This window comes from Tubulanus polymorphus, chromosome 10 (genome assembly GCF_964204645.1).
Source record: "Tubulanus polymorphus chromosome 10, tnTubPoly1.2, whole genome shotgun sequence".
Classification (NCBI taxonomy): Eukaryota; Metazoa; Nemertea; class Palaeonemertea; order Tubulaniformes; family Tubulanidae; genus Tubulanus; species Tubulanus polymorphus.
The window spans coordinates 13,163,009-13,175,116 of record NC_134034.1 but is presented as its reverse complement, the minus strand read 5'-3'; positions in this window follow the sequence as shown (position 1 = coordinate 13,175,116).

Sequence of the window (12,108 nt, the reverse complement as noted above, 5' to 3'; positions counted from 1 at the left end):
TGAGATAAGTTCATTACAACGTTTTATCCTAGATTCTTGAGTCAAATTTCAACAATTAGAAACTATGGAACTTGGTTTATAAGACTGTAACGTATCCTTAGGTGCAAAACGTTTAACCAAATCTAACCGTCGTTAAATAGATTTACAAATCGACGTGAAAAGTTTTGAAGACAGATATTGATTTCGAATCACCTGTCAACGAGAGTGTGTGGCCGCACCCATAATAGTCATCATCAGTAAACAACATCGATATATGTGAAATCAATAAAGTAGACTCCATTGACCCCTGTGAATATCTTTTATCGGAATAGCCGCCATACGACAACAGTATATATTAACCATGGATGGATTGACGAGAGACCAGTAAAATACTGACTGACAGCTACCACCGGAGCCAAACACCTGTACCCTGAATTAACGAGAGACCAGTGAAAGATTGACTGACTGACTCCTGACTGCTGATCAAGAACTGAATACATCAGAGAACAACCCAGCACACGAAACGAAACTATTCACCTATGTTTACTTAATTTCTTAACAAATGATTGCCGATATCCAACATTTCATCAGAATTCAGAATAATAACCTCATATTTCTATCAAGAAAATATGGTTGGCCATATGTGCCTATTTCTAAAACAGCTCATTATATGTTATTTGTTTGATGAAGTCAATAGAATGTAGAATCAACAATCCCTAGTGTTTTCAGTGACTTCAAAGACTCACAGCGCCGTGAAACTAAACCTAAGTTCACATTTCCAGCGAAGCAGGTGCTGAAATATATTCTCTCTATTGAAGTCTGTAGTAACAAAACCCCAGCTGCTGCTGCTGCTGCTGCTGCTGCTGCTGCTGCTGCTGCTGCTGCTGCTGCTGCTGCTGCTGCTGCTGCTGCTGCTGCTGCTGCTGCTGCTGCTGCTGCTGCTGCTGCTGCTGCTGCTGCTGCTGCTGCTGCTGCTGCTGCTGCTGCTGCTGGACGCAAAGTCTGCTATTTGATTTAGCTGCAATTCATAGCCGTACCTTATAGCTCTAATCACATAATAGGCGCCATAACTCATAGCTTGTAATCTGCAGAATAGTTTTCACCGGCGGTTGGGGGTTATGAACGGCGGCAGTTGCTTCGATTCGTCAGATTCTCGAAACCAGTTGTTGAATCATGTCACCTTTAATACGTGTGTATCATAAGCATATAAATGCAGAATACAAGCGGAAAGGTGTAGTCGTTGCGCACTAGGTCATCAATATTTCAATATAAACAAACATTGTAACGGTGGAATATGGTTGCATAGAAATCAAATCAAATGATATGATTTGAGTTCGGTGATCATGGTTGGAGGCTATGAAATATACAATATTTACAAAGCGAGAGAAAATAAAACAAAACTATTTACAGTACATTAACTATTGGAGGGATCTATATACATCTAAGCCTATTCGATGAAGTGTCTATTTTGTGACTCGCAGCACTCCTGGTGGTGTCACGTATCATACGTTAAACTGATCGCCCACGCAGTCTCCGCAGCGAACACAACACAAACACAAACGAATAACAAAATCACGAAGAGAAACGTTATATTTCATTTCATTCGATTTGCGCAGTTGAACGAATATAGGTTTTGTATATCAGAAAACAGAACGCGATTTTAGCGCCTTACGCCTAGCAGCGAAATAGCGAGCGTTTGGCCACGTTTCGATCAGACTTCAAACTAACCCTTTATTCCTTTCTTTTTCCGTGTTCGATCGCCGACCATACATACATGATAAATATGAACCGGAATATGTCTGTTCTTTTATTTCAAAGACTCGTTTGTTTACGCATCAAACGCGCGTGGCATTTCGAAACCAAACCAAACGAATCGAACGGACTTCAAGCAGCTCGATTGACATTACGCTTTGACGGGGTAAAGGCAGCAGGCCTCGAGGGGAAGAGGGGTCGATCAGTCGAGCGCGTTTGGAATAGATATGAAATGGGGAACTTCGACCCCGCAGTTCATTGAGGGCCGCAGCGCCTTCGTTTCTGAGTGTTATATTATGTTATAATTTCAATGTAAATAAAGATTGTTATTTTTTCTCGAGAACAAAAACCCAGCACCCAGTTTCTCAAAAAAGATTAAGTCCGAAAATCTTTCAACGTAACGTCAAAAATGAAAAGAATTCATTTAATTTCAAATAAAAATCTAACACAATTCTTGATTTTTGATTTGATAAACTATCTTAGTTTTCTAAAATTTTAAATTCACATAATTTGACGATCACCGCGTCTGGCGTGGCTAGATCGCCAAGGCAAACATACCCTGGCAGGCGAAGACGACGACGAGAAAAAACGTAATAACCGCGGGCGGATTTTCTCATATTAGGCGTTGTGCCTATTTTCGCTTTGAATTCCCCCTCATTCAGTGATATATACGCACATATTGTTTACAGTTGACATTTACGAAAACCGACGAGGCGCGCGAAACGACAACATTATGATAATATTTGCCGGAGAGTAACGATGAACGAGCAGATATTTTGAATATAAATCGTCTTTTTTTACGGGGTTCGGTAGCTGGGGGTGCACAATATACGTTACATGCATACACAAACGCGTGTCGATAAAAGCGAATGACTAATATCGATGTTACCCTGATTGACGTCGATGTCATTAAACAATTTGTCGGCGCGATTTTCTAGAAATTTCTGTCGAACGGTTTTTAAAGCGTCTTCGTCGTCTCGGGTTGCCGGCGGCGGCGCTTTATTGGAACTTTACACCATCCTCCACAGGGGATTCGAACCTGATGGCATCGAGACTCTGCCATCGGCAAGAAACCCATACCCGATTAGCCCGCGAGTGCGCAGCTACATACACAGCCTAGATGATGTCATTATAAGCCAATCAGAAATCACGTTTTATTTCAGCCGTGAAATTTGCCTCAGCGATTATGCAACGGGCAATCTGATTGACGCCTCAAACCTGCGCATGTACCTGCGCACCCGGTCTAGCGCGGCAGGGTTTCGTGCTGCGGCTGAGTCTAGCGATGCCATCAGGTTCGAATCCCTGCCGAGAGAGGATGGGCAACTACGCGTATGTCAAGGAATGTGGTACCAGCACTACTACTGTGTGGCAAGCGAGGTTTCCGCAACGATCCACCACGTTCGCTGGTGATGGTTGCTGGCTTTCAAAATGCATTTTCATTTTCTCTGTCTTCTCCAGAAATTGCAAATATATATCTCATGTTGTTTATAGGTTTAAACTGTTGATTTCAAAGTTTTCATTGCATGAAGCCAAATTCGTAAACCGGAAAATTTTAAAAGAAGAAAGAAAATTGAGCGCATAATTTCCATTCAGATCGTGATTAAGATTTGATTGTCGTACGGTTCAAAACGATATGAACTATTTCAACTAGAATAACAGTCGGACAGCGCGGTACTGAATCGAGCAGCCGATTCTGACAAAACCCGATAAAACCGGCCTCAACTTCTAGTAAACACAAGTGGTATCTATGTAAAGCGAGCTTTTGCTTTTAATGAAGTATCTTTTAGATAGAAAAATGTTTTTTGCCTATGCCATATATCTGTGTGTATGCGCGGTCGGTTTTATTTTCTGCGAGTAAATCCGGAACACCTGGCGTAATGCGTATATAGCGTCAATCAACTCGTTAATTTCAGGAAAAGATTGAGATGTATTTAAGGGTTGTGTTAACGGAGCTTAGAAAGAGAGTGGCATTAATATGGGGGTTCATGTCAGTCAGTCGGTCAGTCGAGGCACTTCCCTCTCCCTCTCCCTCTCTCTCTCCCTCTCTATCCCTCTCCCTCTCCGTCTTCCTCTCCCTCTCCGTCTCCGTCTCCCTCTCGCTCTCTCTCTCCCTCCCCCTCTCCCTCTTCCTCTCCCTCTCCATCTCCGTCTCCCTCTCCCTCTCCCTCTCCCTCTCCCTCTCCCTCTCCCTCTCCCTCTCCCTCTCCCTCTCCCTCTCCCTCTCCCTCTCCCTCTCCCTCTCCTCTCCCTCTCCCTCTCCCTCTCCCTCTCCCTCTCCCTCTCCCTCTCCCTCTCCCTCTCCCTCTCCCTCTCCCTCTCCCTCTCCCTCTCCCTCCCCCTCTCCCTCTCCCTCTCCCTCTCCGTCTCCGTCTCCGTCTCCCTCTCCCTCTCCCTCTCCCTCTCCCTCTCCCTCTCCCTCTCCCTCTCCCTCTCCCTCTCCCTCTCCCTCTCCCTCTCCCTCTCCCTCTCCCTCTCCCTCTCCCTCTCCCTCTCCCTCTCCCTCTCCCTCTCCCTCTCCCTCTCCCTCTCCCTCTCCCTCTCCCTCTCCCTCTCCCTCTCCGTCTCCGTCTCCCTCTCCCTCTCCCTCTCCCTCTCCCTCTCCCTCTCCCTCTCCCTCTCCCTCTCCCTCTCCCTCTCCCTCTCCCTCTCCCTCTCCCTCTCCCTCTCCCTCTCCCTCTCCCTCTCCCTCTCCCTCTCCCTCCCCCTCTCCCTCTCCCTCTCCCTCTCCGTCTCCGTCTCCCTCTCCCTCTCCCTCTCCCTCTCCCTCTCCCTCTCCCTCTCCCTCTCCCTCTCCCTCTCCCTCTCCCTCTCCCTCTCCCTCTCCCTCTCCCTCTCCCTCTCCCTCTCCCTCTCCCTCTCCCTCTCCCTCTCCCTCTCCCTCTCCCTCTCCCTCTCCCTCTCCCCCTCCCTCGTCTCTCGGTTTGATACGGATACAACCTCGCCTGTCTGTCTCAGGTAAAACGTTCAAAGCAAACTCAATGACCCGTGTAAACAAACACGTCGATTCAGAATTCTCTGAGGCAATTAAAATCTCTACATACATACAACTTAACGCAGACGATTAGCACGTACAGTACCGATTTATTTACTGGACGTCTGCGATCGCTACACTATCATTAATTCGGGATTCGAACCCTCATTTATTATCGATATTTGACCTTATAACTTCGTATACTATACCGGTGCAACCTGAGTTGAAAGGTGGGTGCGAAAACTTGGATGGCCCGGACTGAATACTGAATGGGGATTCGAGGTGTGAAAGTCTAAATTTGATAATAGGCCAGTGAAGTTTTTACACAAAACTGACAAGTATTAATTCATGAAATTCAGAAATTTGCGAATTCTTTATAAAATTTCTACTTAAATCGTACATAATCTAATTTCTTAGAAAACTGTAGGAAATATCTGATGGAATTGATGAACATCGAGCGCATATTTCTAAGATATGTTTTACCGTAAGACTATCTTGGTTCAATGACCAATCAAACAACTTAAGACCAGTCTAAGCTCATTTTGGTTCTATAACCAATTAAACAACTTAAGACCAGTCATGCTGGTTATAACCGATCTAACAACTTCAGACAAATCTAAGCTCATTTTGGTTATAACCAATCTAACAACTTAAGTCTAAGCTCATTTTAGTTCTATAACCAGCGATCAGTCTAAAAACGATTTGAGACCTTTTTGACTTTATGCAACTGGTTCCAATTCTACAGTTATATAACCAAGTTTGTTATGCATGCGATAATGAAGTCAAAAGCAACGGAGGACACATTTTTTAACCTCATGCAAAGAACACTGTAGTATTGAGTCGCGATAAAGAAAACAGAACTTACTTAGAAATAGTCGAATATTCGAATTGGAATATTGGAATTTGACGCGAATATTCCTGATAAGTGTTTTATAGACCTGTGACGAGCGCCTGATGGAGTGGTGTACTCGGTATTGAGTACCGCTAGCTACTGAGAGCCGGTCGAGTAGTGCGCGGTCTGCATAGCGTGCGCGCCGTCAAAACGCGCAGTTTCTGAGACACATTCTCGTCCCGTAAAACCAAACGCGCACGACGCATGGAAACACGTAAACAGAAGACATGAGCACGTTTCCGAGCCGTGTTTCTCTGTTTCCGAGCCGTGTTTCCCTGTGTCGTGCGGAGCCTGGATTTTTGGGATGGTGCGGGAGAGCCTGAACCGGAAGCGATTGGTTAGTCGCAGTGATGGTCGCTCTGTGCGGTGAGGAGCGTTCTATCTATCACGATTATCACCCAACCCGAATTGAGGGTCGGATCTCAGTGATAGTTGCGGTGAGGAGCCTCCTGCTGATCTTCACCCGACCCGAATTGAGCGTTCCTGGGGAATGTGGATCTCAGTGATGGTCACTCTGCGCGGTGAGGAGCGCTCTATCCATCGCGATCTTCACCCGACCCGAATTGAGCGTTCCCCGGAGAACGTGGATCTCAGTGATGGTTGCGGTGAGGAGCGCCCTGCTGATCTTCACCCGACCCGAATTGAGCGTTCCCGGGGAACGTGGATCTCAGTGATGGTCGCTTTACGCGGTGAGGAGCGCTCTATCTATCAAGATCTTCCTCCGACGACCGAATAACGGGTTCTCGAGGAACATTGTAATTAGTTCGTAACGGTGTAATTATTTACGTGAAGTGACGCGTAGTCTAATTTATATAGATCCGCTTACACGTCAGTGCGCAATGATGCGGTTTCACATCAACCCCCGACGAGCTAAAGTTTTCGCGGCACCGGTGATAATTAGAATTTCGCAAATAACACACAGCGTCGCTACTGCTGTGAATGCGTCATTAGAATTTTGAAATATCCGGCAGAAAGCCATGACAATTAGAGTTTTTTAAAGAACCCGCCCCAGTTCGAGCGAACGGAGCATGGGGCGAGTGGTCTGAGTGTTCGACTCTGGTAAGTCAGGTCGTTGGTTCGAACTCCGTACACCCGAGCAAGACACTAACCCTCATTACCTCTCTCCACCGAGGAGAAATGGGTACCTGGTTTGATTTATGACACCTCTGAGCGCCTAGCAGCTGATCGGGTGTTACTTCTCCCCAGGGAGAGGTGACTGATAAATGGTTAGATCTATGTGCTGCGGGTAATAATACCGATTTAATGGAAAATGTCTTTGAACACACATTGTATCACAGTGAAAATTGCGCTATGGAAATTGAATTACTATAATAACTTAAAATCAAATTTCAAGATTAACCCGACATTATCAAATATAGGTCCTGGCCGCCCAGGAGTCGATACCTAATGGCCTTATTCTGTGACGTCCGGCAGAGATTAGCTAAACCAGCTCATGACGTAACGAATTCTTAAAATTTGACGCCAAACTTTTCGGTAATCGCCGAACGACGTTGTTTCAGTCACGTGACGGGAGGAAATTTCGTAGGTGTTTCATCGCGCGATCATCGTCGTGATATTTCGACGTGTATCTCGGAGCTAGGATTAACTCCTCATCTGGTTGTCGGTAGCAGGCGGATTTAACACAGCCGACACACGACTTGATTAGCGTAATGGGATTTAGAGTTTAAAACTCCGGTCACGTTTTCCATTAATTCTCCCTCCCGTAAGATGCGGCGTTAAACCCGTGATCTAGCGCCTATCCCCCGGCCATAAATGGCCGAATTTCGTCGCTCAAAAACAGAGATCGTGATGACTTTTCAGGGAAAGAAGATTTCTGGAAATGTCCCTAAATATTCCAGACGCTAGATGAGTAGCCCACGACGCGTAGACCGCTTAGTATTTGACTTTTTATAGGCGTTGAAGACCGGACAAAAATAATGTGACCCAGTTTAATACATTTTTAACACCGTCAACCCGTTAAGCATTATAAGTGGGTTCGATGTTTCTCTTTCCCAATGGGGGAGAGACCGGAGAAAAAGAACCTTCGACCAAGAAACTCTGTCGCCACCAGGGTTTGAACCCATAAACCCTGGATTGACGAGACCAGTGACCGGCGGCTTAAACCACTCGGCCACTGCGCCTGTAGTTTAAAAAAACTCATCGTTCTTTATTTCGGCACTATTAAGTGATTTACGTTACCGTCACAGTAGTTTCTTGATCCCCATTATCAATTGATCTACACCGCTATGTCCACGTCACCGTCTTTTTATTGATTTATAGGACTAATCCAAGATTCCCTTCACAGGTTCCATTATTTTCTACATCCCCCATTATTAAGTGATATACACGGCATATTCCAGCTGTTTCTACATCCCCATTTTTAGTGATTTACACAGTATGTTCAATTAGTTTCTATAACCCCATTATGGTCAGCTGTCGGCAGTGCGCCAACAGGAGAGACGAAAACCTTTCATTTTTCGTGACCGGATGTATCGTTGCTAGCCTTCACCAAGAACCTTAGTGTCTGATGTGCCACGGTAGGCACCATTGGCTTCACTAGGATGGGAAAAGTTAGGTAGATCTGTGGAGACAACCAAACCGCCAGGACTGGGTGAATGCTAATTAAACGCGAGAAATCCCACAATAGATACAGCCCAAAACGAGAAACGTGAACAAGAGTTAAAAATATATTTGCGCAACTTTTCGGCTAAGACCTATTAGCCATCATCAGGCGAACTGAGAACAGGAGAATATCACAAGATATTTATACAAGAACAAAACGATAGAAGAGAGTTAGTGATTGAATGCTTATTAGTTCTGACATTATTTGTTTCGAAAACTTATCCGTGGAGAATAAGATTCAGCCCCCACCCATTGCGCGCTGGCTTAAAAGGAAATTCAACCATTTTGTTTAAAACATATTATCAGGAATCGTAATCGGCGCACGAGTGACACGTGAAATACATATAATTCGCTCGTCAAATCGCGCTGTCGACAGTCGACATCTCTCAACGGAAATTGTAGTCGTTCCGCGGCGGCGACAAAATCAAACTCCCAGAGAACGACAATCAAGTCAGAACTAACAACCCGTTAATGACGTCACCAGGCGCTCGGCGTGTGTAAACAGACACGAGGTCTGTACGATTCGGTTTAATTAACGAGCTGTCGATTGGTTTTTCTGTCTCACGCGGAAACGGACGTAGAAAAAAAAAACGGTTAATCTAGCGTCCAATTCAAATATCCGTAAGATCGTCTTTCGCAGCCGGTCGATTAGCTGCGGCAATGTGATTTAGACAAGATCTCAAAATATGATAAGACATGATGAGACAAATCGACAATAAATTCAGCTAAGTTCTATATTAAAATGATTATATTTCGAGCAACGTTTCGCCTAAATGCTATTAGCCATCATCCAGGCGTACCATTTTCTATGGGATTTCTCATACACGGATATCGTGTACATTCTCGTCTCATCGATAAGACACGATATTTGCCCCCATCGTGACATTTCCAGTGGTATGGCGAAGTGAAACCATATTTGACTCAGAACTCTGGAACTGGATCCTGAAGTGTTTCTATACGTGAACGATAACTAATTCGGCAAGCATACACACTCGAAGAATGTAAAAGAAATCCCGTCGTCACAGCTCAGCATGTGATTAGATTTCCGATAGCCTCGAAGAAAGTAGATCCCAACACGAGTGGATGGACGCAATTTCCTGACGAGTTTCGCGGAGCAGAAAAAAAGCGTCATCAATGTCCCTTAGAACTGCTCTCTCGATATACGGATTGAACAACACTGTTTTGAATGACAATCAACGCCCAGGGCTTCGGCAACACGTAATTTCATCAACGCTAGGACAACGTTTTCCAAATTATATTAAGTCTAAAATGTATAGCGAAAGACTTGGAGACTTATCCCGTAATGGCTCGGCAATGTCTCCGTCCATCGAATCGGTGCAGGGCGAGGGCATTAACCTCCATAAGCTACCTCTGTGATTGGAACATATCCAGATCTAGAGACGAAGTATGACTTCAAAAAACAACCAAGCGTAGTTGTCTGAATGAACTGCCGTGGAACTGAAGCCGCAACACAACTGTGGAACTGTATCCAGAGTCGAATTAAACCCACGCAACTGTGGAACTGAATTCGGCGTCGAGTTAAACCCACTGCACAACTGTGGGACCTTACTTGATCCAGAGTTAAATCAAACACACACAACTGTGGAACTGAATCCAGAGTCAAATTAAACCCACACAATTGTGGAACTGGATCTACGGTCAAATTTATATAATACAACTGTGGAACTGGGTTCAGATTAAAATCAAACCCGCACAACTGTGGAACTGGGTTGGCCCAGCGTCAGGATAAACTTTCGGAGTCCAATTCCCCCTAAAACTGCCATGGTAACAATGTGTGCAATATGAAACATGAAGAGAGTATTCATGGCGTATCATTATAAACAAACGCTTTATTTTTACCGCAGAAGAAAAAACTATCATTTTCCGCACAGCGAATCCGGCGCGTTTAGAGAAAACATCATAACGATACAAATCGGTTTATTTCCAGATGGGTTTAACAAACATATCGTGTATGATATCCGTGCAACAAAACATCGGCGAGAAAAATAGAGAAATGTTCGTTTTTTGTTCGTTGTTAACGCTCAGTTATTGTGTATTACACGTCTGTTTGATACACCGTTTTTACCCATCTCGTTATGCATGCACAGTCCATGGTGTTTTTTACCCACAGTTAGATGAATTAGAAATTCCCAGGTTTTTCCCAAGTATTTTATGGGTGAGTTTTAAATTTTCCCAAATGGTAATGAACAGGTATCGTCTGAATACCAGTCGTTGTTTGGTTCCCTACAACGACTGACGCTAAACAGGTTAACTCCTGTTCATTGCAATGCAACAACCGATTTTTCGTGTCAAATCGTACTCAAATAAATTGATCGGTTACCTTGTTGACTTTGAAAACGTATTTTTTGTTCATATTTTTGATGATTTAAATCGGGAACCGGAGGAATTTATTCAATTAGAAATTCCCAGGTTTTTCCCAAGAATTCGATGGATAATTTTTCAATTTTCCCAACGAAAACGAACATCAGATACCGTCATATTACGGACAACATTTTAGTAGTGACTGGTTGATAAAGGTGATTTTCAATGGAAATCACTGAAGAAAGTTGCCCTTGGCAAATGCACTATGTGAAACATAAATGAATTTCCCGAATATTTCCCTGATTTGAGGGAAATTTTTCAAATTCCCAAATATTTCCTAATTGGGAATTATTCTTTCAAAATTCCCAAGTTTTTCCCAATTTCCCTGTAATACTGTGGGAGCCATGATAGCCGGGCACCGAAATGCTTCCGCTCAACAAAAATACCATATAAGGTAACGTTAGAAAGCTTTAGGCTCCTGCTACATGGAACTGAATTTGAGGACGCGGTTTTTGACATTCTGGTGCCCGACTAGTATGCAAGAGGCCGCCGAATAGCTGGACAAACTGTTACTGTTTTAATTACCGCATTCAGATCTCAGCGGAGTCGTGAGATGCCGTCAGGTTCGAATCCCTGCGAGGACGGAAAACCGTGCCACATGGCGTAGTCTCACGATGACGAACGTTGAGCCCGTCCTACAGCCATGCGCTTAGTCGAGTGAATGCGTAATCACATTTTCGGGTAAGCATTTCTAACTTGGAACTTAGTAGGAAAAAGAAAAGATAGAAAAACTGTTTTGAATCCGTTCGAACTAAGCGTAACGCAAAGTGCGCTGGCGTGACGTACGTATTCGAACCAGATTCCGCGAACAGCGTCAAAACGCAGCGTAAAGATTTTTCCAAATGCGTGTCGCATTTCCGCGGTGATAAGTGATTTATGCATGAAACGCGCCGCTTGAAACTTCGAAATCGATATTTTCGAATGTAGAAACAATGCTCTTTAAATAAACACACCCAAAACAGTCGATAAAACCAGAACCGTAAGTGAGTTAGTTAACGATGATTGATATCGAGCGAAAATTATATCAATTTTTATGAGTGTGAAAATCCCCCACCCGATAAAATGAATGTGTTAAACGTTTAATTACAACTTAGAAATATTTCGGGTCGTCATTTATGATTGTTTAAGAACATTATAATGGTTTTTACGGCGTCAAAAATGGTCTTCATATCAAGTCGACGCGGGTTGAAATATAACGGAGAAATAGAATTGATAGCGACAACACTTCCATCGCTTAAAAAGAGCGGAAGTTAAGTTGCTTTTATAATACGGCATAAATACCCGGTCGATTGGCGTGTTTTAAGAGATCGAATAGACCAAAAACGGTCAGAAACTATAATCGGTCTATGTAGCTACGTTAACGGCGGGTTACCGGTTCATCTACAGAACCGTACACTCGAGGTAACGACACGAAAAATCAATTAGAGCCACAGACGTTATTTCGACAGCAAAACAAAGAAATGCGTATTTTGTCGCTTTAACCGCGCAATAGGTTTTTCATTTCTTATTA